The sequence below is a fragment of the Pinus tabuliformis genome, chromosome 6, assembly GCF_031772625.1.
Source record: "Pinus tabuliformis cultivar Carrire ecotype Pingquan chromosome 6, CPIR1, whole genome shotgun sequence".
NCBI classification, from domain to species: Eukaryota; Viridiplantae; Streptophyta; class Pinopsida; order Pinales; family Pinaceae; genus Pinus; species Pinus tabuliformis.
The window spans coordinates 310411915-310425804 of record NC_142292.1 but is presented as its reverse complement, the minus strand read 5'-3'; positions in this window follow the sequence as shown (position 1 = coordinate 310425804).

Genomic DNA, 13890 nt, shown 5'->3' with positions numbered 1-13890 from the left:
TAAGGTGTCACAGATGACCATATAAAGAAAGAAACATTGGTTAGTGCCCTACAGGATCGCGTGCTGATTTGGTATATTAATTACTCCAACGATAACCCAAATGCGAGAGTAGCAGACAACGAAGTAGCACTAAATAGGGAATTTAGCAGGCCTAAATATGAAGCACAATCGATTATTGGATTCAAAGAAATCACGATGCTACCAGGTGAGACGCCCTGGGAACTAGATTAGAGGATGAAATGTATGATTCATGAAGCAAATATGAATCTGACAGATGGACAGCATCGCGAGTGGTTTGTAGCTTCGCTACTACCACACCTAAGGAGTGCACTATCGCAGCAGAAGATAACAACTCAGGAAAAGGCCCTAGAGATTTCAATGAGACTAAATGAGACCCCGATGCAAGATCCTAATCTGGGAGTTCAACAGATTCACATGCAGCTGAAGAATCTGTTCCTTGAGATGCAAAGCTTGAATCAGGATAGGACAGTTCAACTAGAAGTGCGCGAAGAAGTATGGTGTGTGAAATGCAAGAGTCAGGGTTATTACAAAGACCACTACTTGGTCTTCACAAATTACCTTGCAGGAGGAGGACCGATGCCTCTAAGGCCGGAAGCTAAAGCAAGACCTAGTGCGGGGCCTGCTTTGTGGTGCACTATATGTCAAGTAGCTAGAAAGCATGCCATGGATAACTGCCACTTGTTACAAAAGTATATGCAAAATCCGCAATAGTTGTTATGTAACTTTTGTAGGTCGATGGCACATGACAAGCGTACTTGTAGGAGCTATGAATTGATGATGGATAGAAATCCCGCCTATAGATTTCAGGCCAAAATGCGCCCCCTTGACCAGAATGTAAGAATGGTGTGGATAGGATTTCAGGGGCACAGAAGAGGCCGAGGCAGAGGAGGACCTGGTAGAGGTCATAGACAGTTGATTTGCTATAATTACGGAGGGCCAAGACACTATGCCTGTGATTGCACTAATCCAACACGCCCTTCATGTAAGTATTGCACGTTGTTTGATCATGAGACAGAATATTGTCCTACACTGATAGCTAGGATCCGTGAAAAAGGAGCGCTACCCCCTCCACTAACTTAGAACCTACAGATGATGAGGTCTAAGCCTCGCAAGGAAGATCTGAACGTAAATATTGTGCTCTGAAATGGAATCGTGACGGGAGATGACAAGGGGGAACAGCCGAAAGATAGTACCTGGGTTCGCAAAGCCCTGGTGAAAGAAGCTGAGTTTGATTTGGAGCGCTCTCGAGAAACCTTCATGGAAGCTAAGAAGAGCTTCGTTGAGGCCTCCACATTAGGGAGAAAAGATCAACCTGAGTCAAAAATTGATCCCTCCATGCTCACAACTTTCTTGGAAACTTGTATGAAGCTACTACGTGACAGTAAGGCTGTAAAGGGGTTACAGGAACTCATCAACAGATGTGTTGGGACCACGCCAGGTGAACCACACGTAGTCCGCAAGATCAGAAAGCATAAGACAAGGACGGGGCATGAAATGAGACTAACCGCATAGATCAGAGAATACGAGATGGATCAAGTCATTTTGGATTTGGGATTGATGAGCCTCATCATTGAGTAATTATATGGGCCTTAATTGACCTTCATTCACCTCCTAGCTTAGTCAAACTAGCTATTCTCACAACTTATTGCATACTTTTGATTATATTTTGTTTATGAGATGAGTAGAGTTGGATATTTTGCTTTGTGGTCTAATGTGCATGTAATGCAGGAATAAAGGATAAAAGCAAGGAAAATGCAGGGATAAAAGATAAAAGAAAGGAACTATGGTAAAGACCTTGGTAAAAACTCGAATGGGATAAGGGAGAGGAATTACAGGAGGTAAATCCTCGTCATTTACTTCCCCTCCATTCGAATATCCCTCCATTAGCTGAAAGTACAAACAACCCCCCTTCTAGAAGGTAGCCAAGCAAGTGAAGGTGCAAACAGCCAAATCAGGAGTACTAGAAGGTAGCCAAGCAAGTGAGAGTGTAAAATAAGCCAAATCATTTGGACTAGAAGGAAGCCAAGCAAGTGAAAGTACGAGTTTATCTTGAGTTGGGAGCCAAGCCTCCCTGCTAGAAGGCAGCCGAGCTACTGAAAGCGAAAGCACAAGTTTATCATTGAATTAGAAGTTGTACCTCCCTAATCTTGAAGGAAGTCGTTGGAGACTTCAAATGTATAAGTAGAGAGGCTTAGGACCTCAGTTTTTTTAGTTACCAAGAGTTAGAAGAATTTAGACTTCTCACTGTAGAACTCTACTTTGTTTTCAAGTTGCAAGTCTTGTAACAATTTTTGATTTATAATGAAGATGAGTTTTGTTTTGAGCTAGCACTGAGTTAACTCAGAGAGTTGAAGCTCTTGGGTTAGGGCCCAACCCTAGCAGCCAAAGCTCCTCTTTATTATATTGTTATGCTAGTATAGATTCATGTTTTCTATTCATTTGCTTAATTAGATGCATTTTTCATTACAATAGTAGTACATATTCATGGTTTCCTATTCATTTTCTTAAGTAGTTCATTTCCATTACAAAACTAGCATAGCTTCATGGTTTAGTTGTTTATTTTGTTATGTATTTTCATTTGCATCACCACAGTATAGATTAGATGATTCATGGTTTAACTGGTTATTTTTTTAAGTAGCTGCATTTCCATTATAGAGGTTTATTGTTTAACTGTTCATTTAGTTAAATAGTTGTAGTCGCATTACAGTAGTGCAGAGTAGATCATTTATGCTTTCATTCAATTATCAGGTTAGAAAAGAGAAGATTCATAAGGTTTTCCACAAGTGTCTCGACCTCACCTCCTCCCTCTAGGACCATGACGTGAGGAAGAAACCCTGCAACAACCCCAAAAACACAGAGTTTCAGTTTTGCATGGAGTTTGTTATTTGATGTAGTTACATGGTTCATTTCATGGTCATTCATTCATTTCCTGGTCATCTGTTCCTTCATCCTCGGTCTAAGACCTCACTCATACACCCATTCTCCTTCAGCATGAAACTTCTGAGCAGAAGCTGTTAATTCACATTGTAATCGGTTTTTTCCCGTAGATTGCCTTACACAGCAAAACCCGACCAATCATTGCCCAATTCATTTTCAACGCTGACTTTATGCACTTTAAATCCCCACTTTCAATTTTCCTTGTCTGATCCGATGACTATCGCGCACCTGCTCGCCAACTAGCTCGGTCAATTCTCCACCATTGATCTGCCTCACTAGATCCGACAGCTATGACGCGATATCACGTGGATTTCTGTCCGATCGTTATTCGCACGAGGGCACATGATAAGAGTGGTTTCCCCATGCTATGTGTCACCCAGGGAGGCTATGTTGGGCATGGAACCCCCCCCCCACAATAGGTTTTGGGGCTCAAAGCCTAAGTTTTGGTCAAAGGTTTTGTAAGACTCTACGAATTGAAAGCGCGGAGCATGAAGTAGAGGTCAAGTCATAGGGTTGTCTTCCCTAAAGTAATGTAATGTAATGTAGAGTCATGTCAGCCTACTCATGGTCCATGGACCATGGGATTGTATAAATAGAGTGAGGCTCTAAGTTGTAAAGATAGTAGATGATAGAGATAGTAGCGAAGGAATGGTTCGAGCTTAGAGTAGGATTCTAAGTGTATTGGGTCGTAGTAGTAGGAAGAGGCTCTGCATCTGAGTGCGCAAAGGCCTAGTAGAGTCTGTAGCTGAGTGCGTGGACCCATGCAGTTGAGTGCGCAGGGGGGTGTCGAGTTTGTAAGCAAGATTGAAGATTAAATAAAAGGAATTTGATTCCTATTTCTGTGTAATTTCTGCGCATTATCTTCTTTATGTTTGTATTCGTTTATGTATCGTGTGCACTGATATGATTGTTGAATATGCTGTAATAACCATAAATCTTACACACACAAGTTAAGTAATTGGTTAATTAGCAAGGAACTTGGGTATTATACGAGTCACACCCTGAATAGGGCTGCGTGGAAGCTGCACCGTAGGGTGTGAAGGGATCGTAAGTGCGCGTAGCATCAGGTCAGACCATGGACCTCCAGAAGCCCCTCAGACATCCCAAGGGTGCAGAAACCTGGTTCTAGCACCCTCCCATACTACTTCGGGTGAGACCTCAATCCGTGCTCCATGGAATGTTGCCGAAAAGGCTAGTAGTACCGGGATTTGCTTGTCTAAATCACCTCTGAACTTGGGCCAGGCCCATACAAGCCAACAAATGGTTCCGTTTCCGGGATCGAGATCTACATAAAGGATGTCTGATGTCGTGCCACTAGAATCCTACAAAGAAATAAATTGAAGATTAGTTGGACAAGATGATTCACGAGTTTGTGGCGTAGGAAAACAGAAATTCGTGACTATCTAAGGAAAAGTGGTTGGATCGCTACTTGTACATTGAAATCCATGAAATTTTCTTTGCATGTTTTTCATCTGAGCTGTATGAGTGGATCACAAAGTTAGTAGATAGACAGGCAAGGTGTAGGCTCGACAAACCAATAGTGTGGACTCTGGAACTAGTGCACAAACTAGAAGCCTCAGACAATAAGCTAGCGCGAGCTATGGACCACTGGCTCGACCGAATAATAGGGAGATTTATCACTGAGTTCGCGGTAGACACGACCGTCAGCTACAGTGAGGCTGAGCGACGTTTTCTCAAGGGACAGCGAGGTAAGTATATTAAATCTTTGAACACTTGGATTAATATGCTATTGTGTGAAAAGTGGGTTATGCGAATAAATTAATGTTTGGGACTACGCGAAGTGGAAAGATCTACAGAAGTAGAAGTAGTGAGGAGTTAGAAAACAGTCCCTTAATTTCACCCTCGTGGGAAAGCAAGGAGGAGCTCACGAAAGTTTCTCCGAGAAGTTCGGTTAGTTTGATAAGATAGAGAATTTTGCGTTTACCACCTCCACCCACACCGCCACCCGTTTCACCCCCCTCACCTCCATCCCCACCCACTCCACCTCTGCCACCACCACAATTCAGTATGGCGAGTGCGATCAAACTGCCAGTGTTCAGAGTAGGAAATGAAGATCTGGACCAATTCTAGTTCATGGTAAGAGCAGTATGGGAAGCACAAGGTGTCATGGATGATAATATTAAAAAGGCTACAGTGGTGAGCGGGCTGCAGGATCACGCATTAACGTGGTATATCAAGCATTCTAATGACCACCCAAACGCAAGAATTGTAGAGATCTCGACCGTGTTGAACAAGGAATTTAGTAGGCCAAAGTCAGAGACACAATCAATCATCGGGTTTAAGGAGATCGCAATGCTCCTGGGCGAGACCCCCTGGGATCTGGACCAAAGGCTAAAGAGTACGATTCGCGAAGCCAATATGACGTTAACAGATGCACAACATCGCACATGGTTTGTGGCCTCACTTACGCCACACTTAAGGATGATGTTGTCACAGCAAAAACTTTCCACCCAGGCCAAAGCGTTGGAGATGGCAATGAGATTGCATGAGACCCCTATACAAGACCCTGGATTGGGAGTCCAACAAATCCACGTGCAACTACAGAATTTGTGTTTGGAGATGCAAAGTTTGAAACAGGACAAGACAACTCAGCCGAAGGTGCGCAAGGAAGTATGGTGCATAAAATGCAAAGGCCAAGGGCATGACAAGGACCACTATCCAGTGTTCATGAACTACTTGGCAGGGGGAGGGCCAATGCCATTAAGACCGGAGGCACAGGCGGGGCCGAGCGCAACGTCTACATTATGGTGCCCGATCTACCAGATAGGAGGAAAACATATCACGGATAATTGTCATCTGTTGCAGAAGTATACGCAGACGTCCTAGCAATTGTTTTGTAATTTCTGCAGGTTGGTAGGCCATGGAGAACGCACCTGCTGAAGCTATGAAATAATTATGGATCAGACTCCTACCTATAGGATGCAGACCGAAACATGAGCCCTCAACCCAAATGTAGGGATAGCGTGCGCTAGGTTTCATGGGTGCGGTCGGGGTTGAGGTGGAATCGAACCAGGAAGGGGTCATGGACAGATAATTTGTTACAATTGCGGAGGGCTAGGGCATTATGCCCGCAATTGTACGAACCCGACTAGGATATCATGTTGGTACTGTAATCAGTTTTATCATGAGGTAGAATATTGCCCTTCGCTGATAGCGAAGATGCGCAAAAAGGGGGTACTCCAGCCCCCTCCGACCCAGAATTTACAAATGATGAGGTCTAAACCGCGCAAAGAAGACCCAAATGTAAACATGATGCTCAGGAGTGGTATGGCCATGGGAGATGATAAAGGGAAGCAGCCAAAAGATAGCATGTGGGTTTGCAAGGCTCCTAGAAAGGAACCCAAGTTTGACTTATAATGCGCAAAGGAGACATTCATGGAAGCTAAGAAGAGCTTCATGGAGGCCTCCACTTCAGGTAGTAAGGATCAACTAGAACCAGGGATGGATCCTTCAATGTTCACTACCTTTCTAGAGACATGGATGAAGTTGCTGCGCGACAAAAAGGCATCCAAAGGGCTATAGGAACTTATCACTAGGTGTGTGGGGTCAGGAGAACCACGCATGGTCCGAAAACTTGGAAAGCATGCATTGCACACAAGAAGGGAGATGAGGTTGACTGCGTAAATAGGCAAGTACGAAATGGATCACGATTAGTTCAGACACGAATTTACTACCAAAGAAAACATGGGAACACATGGGCAAACTCGTGTTACAGTGGTCCCCTATTCAGTTACGAATGGTGAACCAACAGAAGATTTTTCCCATGGGAATATTGCAAGGGGTAACAGTTGATATTGAAGGTGCGAGTGTGCAGGTGGATTTTGAAGTGATAGAGATTGTCGATGATAGCAATCCCTATCCCACGCTACTAGGAATAGACTGGGCTACCGATATGAATGGAGTCATAAATCTGAAGAAGCGCAAAATGATCTTTGAGAAAAAGTCACTATGCGTAGTAGTACCATTGGACCCAGCCGAAGGAGCACGATACACTAAACCAGTGTGCGACGACGATAGTGATGATGATCTCGACTGTATCTACAAGATAACTGCACAAGGAGAGGATTGGGTGAATCCGACTGCAGATGGAAGGATTTCGTGGGAGCACGAAAGCTCTTGCACTTCGGATTCAGACGAAGAGATAGAGCAATGGCAGAATCGACTGCACGAAGTAACAACACTGAACTGCAACATGATGATTAAGTCATTGTGTTGTGTAATAATAGAGGCAAGGGAGTTGCTGACATATGATGGATTGTTAGTGGTGGATGAATTTCTGAGCAAATTCGAAAGTGCAGTACCAAAACAGTAGTGTTTTGATGCACTAAAGTGGGCACTGTGCGCAACATCCGCGTGATGGTGGGGCACGCATCAAGGAACTTTTGAAGACTAGCACGGATGCAGAAGGATAATGCACCTACATTTTGGAAAACCAAAAATATGACTAGTAGACAAATATGACGAACGAGATGATCCACGCACGCACCTCGCGAAATGGACCAAGGTCTACGGGGAAGAGCCCTAGCCTGAATGGGTACATTTATTTTACCATACCCTGGATGTCATACCCATGAATTGGTATACGGAGACAAAGCTTCGCCATGGTACAGGCGAATGGGATGTCTTGCGTGAGGGATTCTTGTTAACATTCACATTTGAAGATCAATGGTCAGATACTGTTGACGATGCGCTACAAGAAGTAAAAGCCATTATCTTTAAAATACCACATGAGCCAATGGGAGTACTTCAGCCAGAATGGGTGACACAATTAAGTAGTGCACTAGAGTGTTATAATGTGAATGTTGAGGAGGATGATGAGGACCCACGGAACATTAACATTTTAGAAACTCAAGGCTATCGCAAGATTCGCAGGCCATCACTTGAAGACCCTGACATCACCGCGCCGCTAAAGACGAAGCATGTCAACATTGGAACGGAGGCAGAACCAAAGTACGCAACGCTTGGGGACTATTAGGATGATGCCATGGTCGGTAAGGTCGCTGAGTTACTCTACGAGTACCAAGACTTGTTCCTGACCAAAATTACGGACTTAAAAGGGATTGTTGGCGATTTAGGGATAATGAAGATCACCCTGAAACCCAACATGAAACCAGTTAAGCAGCAGCCTTATTGCTTTAATCCAAAAAATAAAGAAAATGTCTGCGACGAATTAGACAAAATGCTCACAGCTGGAATTATTGAACCAGTGGAAGAATTTGACTGGGTGAGTCCTATGGTAGTACAAGAGAAAAAATAGAAGGGTGAAATAAGAATATGCGTAGACCTCAGGAAGCTGAATGATGCCTGTGTACATGATCCATTCCCAACACCATTCATAGATGAAGTACTAGAGAATGTTAGCGGTCAAGAAGCATACTTGTTCACGGATGGGTTCTCAGGGTACCATTAGATCAAGATCGCACCAGAAGATAGGAGCAAGATGACCTTCGCAACAGAATGGGGATGCTTTCAATACACCATAATGCCGTTTGGACTGAAGAACGCGCCAGCTATATTTTCGTGCATCGTGGTAGCCACGTTCAAAGAATACATCCAAATTTTTTTGGAGGTCTACCTGGATGATTGGACTATTTTTGGATTAGTTAAGCACCATGTAGCGGGCTTACGTTTGATGCTGGATACTTGCTGCCGACACCGGATTGCACTGAACCTGAAGAAGTGCACATTCCTCATCCCCTTTGGAGACTTTCTGGGACATGTGGTCTACAAACAAGGACTGATGGTGGACCCTACGAAGATTGCCGTTATCCTCAATTTGGAAGCACCGCAAAGTGTTAAACAACTGCATGCTACCTTAGGACACACTGGATACTATAGGAAGTTCATCAAAAGGTATGCCCAAATAATTGTGCCGATGGAAAATCTATTGAAAAAATATGTCACATATTTCTGGAATGATGATTGCATGAAGAGTTTGGATGTCCTGAAGGGAAAACTGGCGTCCATGCCAATCTCAGTCTTCCCAAAATGGGATGTGGAATTCCATGTACATGTTGATGCGTTGTGCATCGTGTTGGGAGTCGTACTAACACAAGAGGCACGGAGGGTGTGGATCACCCGATCGCGTTTGCAAGTCGAAGATTGTCCAAAGTAGAAAAGAACTACTCTACCACCGAACGCGAGGGGTTGGAAATGGTGTATGCACTCCAAAAATACCAACACTATTTACTTGGAGGACATTTCAAGATGTATACCGACCATTCCACGTTGAAATACCTGGTGAACAAGCCTGTGTTGGGGGGGTGAATATGCAGATGGCTTTTACTGTTTCAAGAATATGATTTTGAGGTCATAGTCAAGTCGAGACGCTTAAATGCAGGACCAAACCACTTTTCCCGAATTGAGACGGGTGAGGAACCAAAAAATTTGGAGGAGGGACTACCTGATGCACAACTCTTCGCATTGCGCGTCGTGGATGGACACTTCGAAGATATAATCCATTTTCTAACAACAGGGACTACGCCGAAGGAGTACTCAATCCAACAGAAGAAGGAATTGGTGGTGCGCGCAGTGGACTTTTCTGTCATTGCGAGGCACCTCTACAAGATGGGCAACGATGAGATATTTCAAAGATACGTACCTGAATTTGAGCGAGGTCAGATCCTCGCGGAAGCACATGGGGGTGCTACAGGAGGACACTATGCAGGACGCGCGACCGCACAAAAGATTCTTCACGCAGGGTTATGGTGGCCGACCTTGCACCAAGATTCGAAAGCGCACTGTAAGGCCTGCGATATATGTCAAAGGATGGGAAAACCATCACAAAGGGATGAGATGCCACTAAATCCCCAAATGACACTGCAGCCATTTGAAAAATGGGCAATCGACTTTGTGGGCCCAATCAAACCTCAGGGAAAGACGGGTGCACTACATCATCATTGTGACAGAATAGTTGACACGATGAGCGGAAGCACAACCAGTCAAGGATTGCACGGCCGCTACGGCTACAAGTTTTTTTTGAAAACGTGTTGACACGATTTGGATATCTGAAAATATTAATGAGCGATCGCGGAACACATTTCTTGAATGAAACCATCAGCGCATTCACAGAAGAGTTCCAGGTGTATCATCAAAAAAGTACACCGTACCACCCATAGGCCAATGGAATAGTAGAGGTATTCAATAAAATAATGGAGACTGTGCTGACCAAAATATGTAACGCGCAGCAGAACGACTGGGACCTGTGCATATCTATTGTGTTATGGGCGTACAAGATAAGGTGTAAGAAATTGACTGGACAGACACCATTCTGGTTGGTCTATGGTACGGAAGCAGTCATGTCGATGGAATACATCGTACTTAGTCTACGAATAGTAGCACTCAGAGGCATGACGGACCATGAATCTCTGGAAGAAAGGCTCGCGCAATTAGAAGAACTCGAGGAAGAACAGTTTCTAGCTGGATTTCACCAAAAGGTACAAAAGCAGCGTGAAAAGGCCTGGCACGACCGCCATATCAAGTTGCATAACTTAAAAGTAAATGACTTAGTGCTACTGTATGATAGCAAGTTTGAAAAAATTCCAGGAAAATTTAGAATGCACTGCCTAGGACCATATGTGGTAAAGGAAGTTACAGACAGAGGCGCGGTCCAGCTAGTCAAACTCAATGGAGAACACTTCCCAGGAAAATTCAACGACAGCCGCACAAGTGGGCCAAATCTCTGACTAACTGACCGAAGCACAGTCTTAACATCCCGAGGAGTTGGACAAGGGTGTGGGACTATAAACACAAGCACCAGAAGCTAGTACCAAAGAAAGGACACAAGTCAGATGCAGATGATTCAGAAGCAACAAAAGAGCACATGTAGCAAGTCTAGAAAATAGCAGAACAATGTGCAGCGACCTCCGGCTAGTATGGGAACAGTTGGAGGGGCTCTATGCCAAGATCACCACACCAACAGAGTGACTCAGGATGATTTACGATGATTGTGTTGGGGGCCTGTTGGGCATGGAACCCCCCTAGAGTAGGTTTTGGGGCTCAAAGCCCAAGTTTTGGTCAAAGGTTTTGTAAGACTCTGTGAATTGCGAGCGCGGAGCACGAAGTAGAGGTCAAGTCATAGGGTTGTCCACCCTAAAGTAATGTAATGTAATGTAAAGTCATGTCGGCCTGCCCATGGTCCGCGAACCATGAGATTGTATAAATAGAGCGATGCTATAAGTTGTAAAGATAGTAGATGATAGAGATAGTAGCGAAGGAATGGTTCGAGCTTAGAGTAGGTTTCTAAGTGTATTGGGTCATAGTAGTAGGAAGAGGCTTTGCAGCTGAGTGCGCAGAGGCCTAATATAGTTTGCAGCTGAGTGAGCGGACCCTTGCAGCTGAGTGCACAGGGTGTTGTCGAGTTTGTAAGCAAGATTGAAGATTAAATAAAGAGAAGTTGATTCCTTTTTCTGTGTAATTGTTGCACATTATCTTCTTTATGTTTGTATTCATTTATGTATCGCGGGCACTGATATGATTGATGAATATGTTGTAATAACCATAAATCTTACACACATAAGTTAAGTAATTAGTTAATTAGCAAGGAACTTGGGTATTATATGGGTCACACCCCGAATAGTGTTGCATGGAAGCCGCATCATAGGGTGCGAAGGGATTGCAAGTGCGCATAGCATCAATTGAGATCGCGGACCTCCAGAAGCCCCTTAGACATCCCAAGGGTGCAGAAACCTAGTTCTAGCAATCTCCCATACTACTTCAGGTGAGACCTCAGTCCACGCTCCACAGAATGTTTCCGAAAAGGCCAGTAGTACCGGGATTTGCTTGGCTAAATCACCTTTGAACTTGGGTCAGGCCCATACAAGCCAACAGGCTAATCACGTAAAATTTTAGAAAACAACTTACAACTTTGAGCGCACACGAAATACAGCTTACCGCCTTCTAAACCCACTCCCTCATTTCCGCACGTTCCTTTATGCACTCCAATCTCCACCGTCGATCTGTCTCCTAATCTGATGACCATCGCATCACCTGCTCACCAAATAGCCTTGCCCATCTCCACCGTTGATCTGCCTAGCCAGATTCGACAACTATCGCGTCATATCGCGCATATTTATATCCAACTGTTATCTGCCCTAGAGCACATGAGAAAAGTGGTTTTCTCGTGCTATGTGTCGCTCGATAAGGCTAATCGCGTGGAATTTCAAAATACAACATATCGTTTTGAGGGCAAGCAAAATATAGCTTACCACCTCCACAAACCTGCTACCATTTCTGCACGTTTCTTTTGCCTGCGATCTAATCTTCGTCATCCATCTGCCGATTAATCATGTCCGTCCATCTCTTGACTTAGCCTCCACAATATAATCTCAATTGTCCATCTTGTTAGTTAGCCTTATCCGCCCATCTACCTACGTACACTCCTGCGATCTGATCTCAGCTGTTCGTTTTCCTTTCACTCGACTGATCCAATGGTCCTTATGCATTGTCGCTCCCTTACGTCCTCTTTTGACCAATTTTGATCTCTGACTGCTCTTCCACTTAAACACAGACTTAGCTTAGTTTCCTTTGCTTACCCCTTAGTCTAGTTTTGATGCTTTTTACTTCTACAACTTAGATAGTAGCATTAAATTAGTGTTGTTTTAGAAATTCTGCTTCACATAGCTGTTTATATGGTTAGTTAGGGTCTGGTGTGAGTTAGCATTACAATTTGTTTTCTTCATTACTGCAGTAGAGTAGCTCTCCCTTAGAATAGATTTTCTCTTCTTCCATCAAAATCAAGATTCTTCTGACCCTATAGAAGTCTGGCTTGGAGCCCCTGGGGTCCCTTTCCAGATGGGAAGTGACAACAGGCAGTACCTTAACTTCTACATGTGCATATAGCACTGTCACCTCTAAGTTTGTACGAACCACGGGTTGATAAGTAAAGCTGGTAGCCTTGGGAGTTGCAGTATTCTTGTTGAAATACCTAGGTTCATCACTTTTTGGCACCATTGCTGGGGAGGTGTAAGAGTAGGATGTCAATTACTACTCCTTCTATTTCTAGTCTCCAACTTTCTTTTCTTCTACTTCTAGTCTTGAATTTTCTTCGATTAGTTTATTTCTGCAAAAGTAATCTAGTTTCTTTCTTTCATTTTTCATTTATCTGCTTTCCTTTCCATTCTGCAATCAACAATTTCAATTCAGCAAGTAGTTTCCTTTTTGTTAGTAGTTTTTCATTCAATTAAGCAATTTCATTCTGCAGGTAGTTTCCTTTCTGTCAGAAGTCTTTCCATTCAATCAGCAATTTCACTTTGTAAGTAGTTTCCATTCTGTTAGTAGTTTTTCATTTAATCGGAAATTTCCTTTCTACAGAGTACTTTCTAGCTTTAAAAAAAATCTTACCAAAAACAACCCAAAAGCATTTCCTTTCATGCCTTGTACGAATAGGGATAATTTAGGAAAATTCTTGCCAAATATCCCCACTACATCCAACAGTCAACCTTCTCTCTTCTTCGGTGACTGTGAATTGGAAGAACCTTTAGGTGAGAAACTTGACATATTTGAAGAACCTATAGGGGAAGAAGAAGAGGAAGAACCCATTCCTACTGAACCAATGGCTGAAAACCAAGATGACAAAGGAGATAGAGAGAGAATTGAGGGTGCCTTCCCCATTAGGGAAACCAATGGGGACACTAAAATGAAGAATATAAGCCCCTTTGCTCTACCTCATTTCCATGGCTTGACCATAGAGGACCCTGACACTTTCCTATTTGAGTTTGTTGTTATATGCCAAACCTATGACTATATAGAGGATGAGCAAAAGTTAAAATTGTTTCCATCTACCCTCAAGGATGTAGCATTGCACTGGTTCATGGGTTTACCTGGAGATAGCATCATAACTTGGGCTCAAATGCAGCAGGCCTTTAACAACAAATATAGTGACTATTGTAGGTCAAAGGACACTAAAGAAGA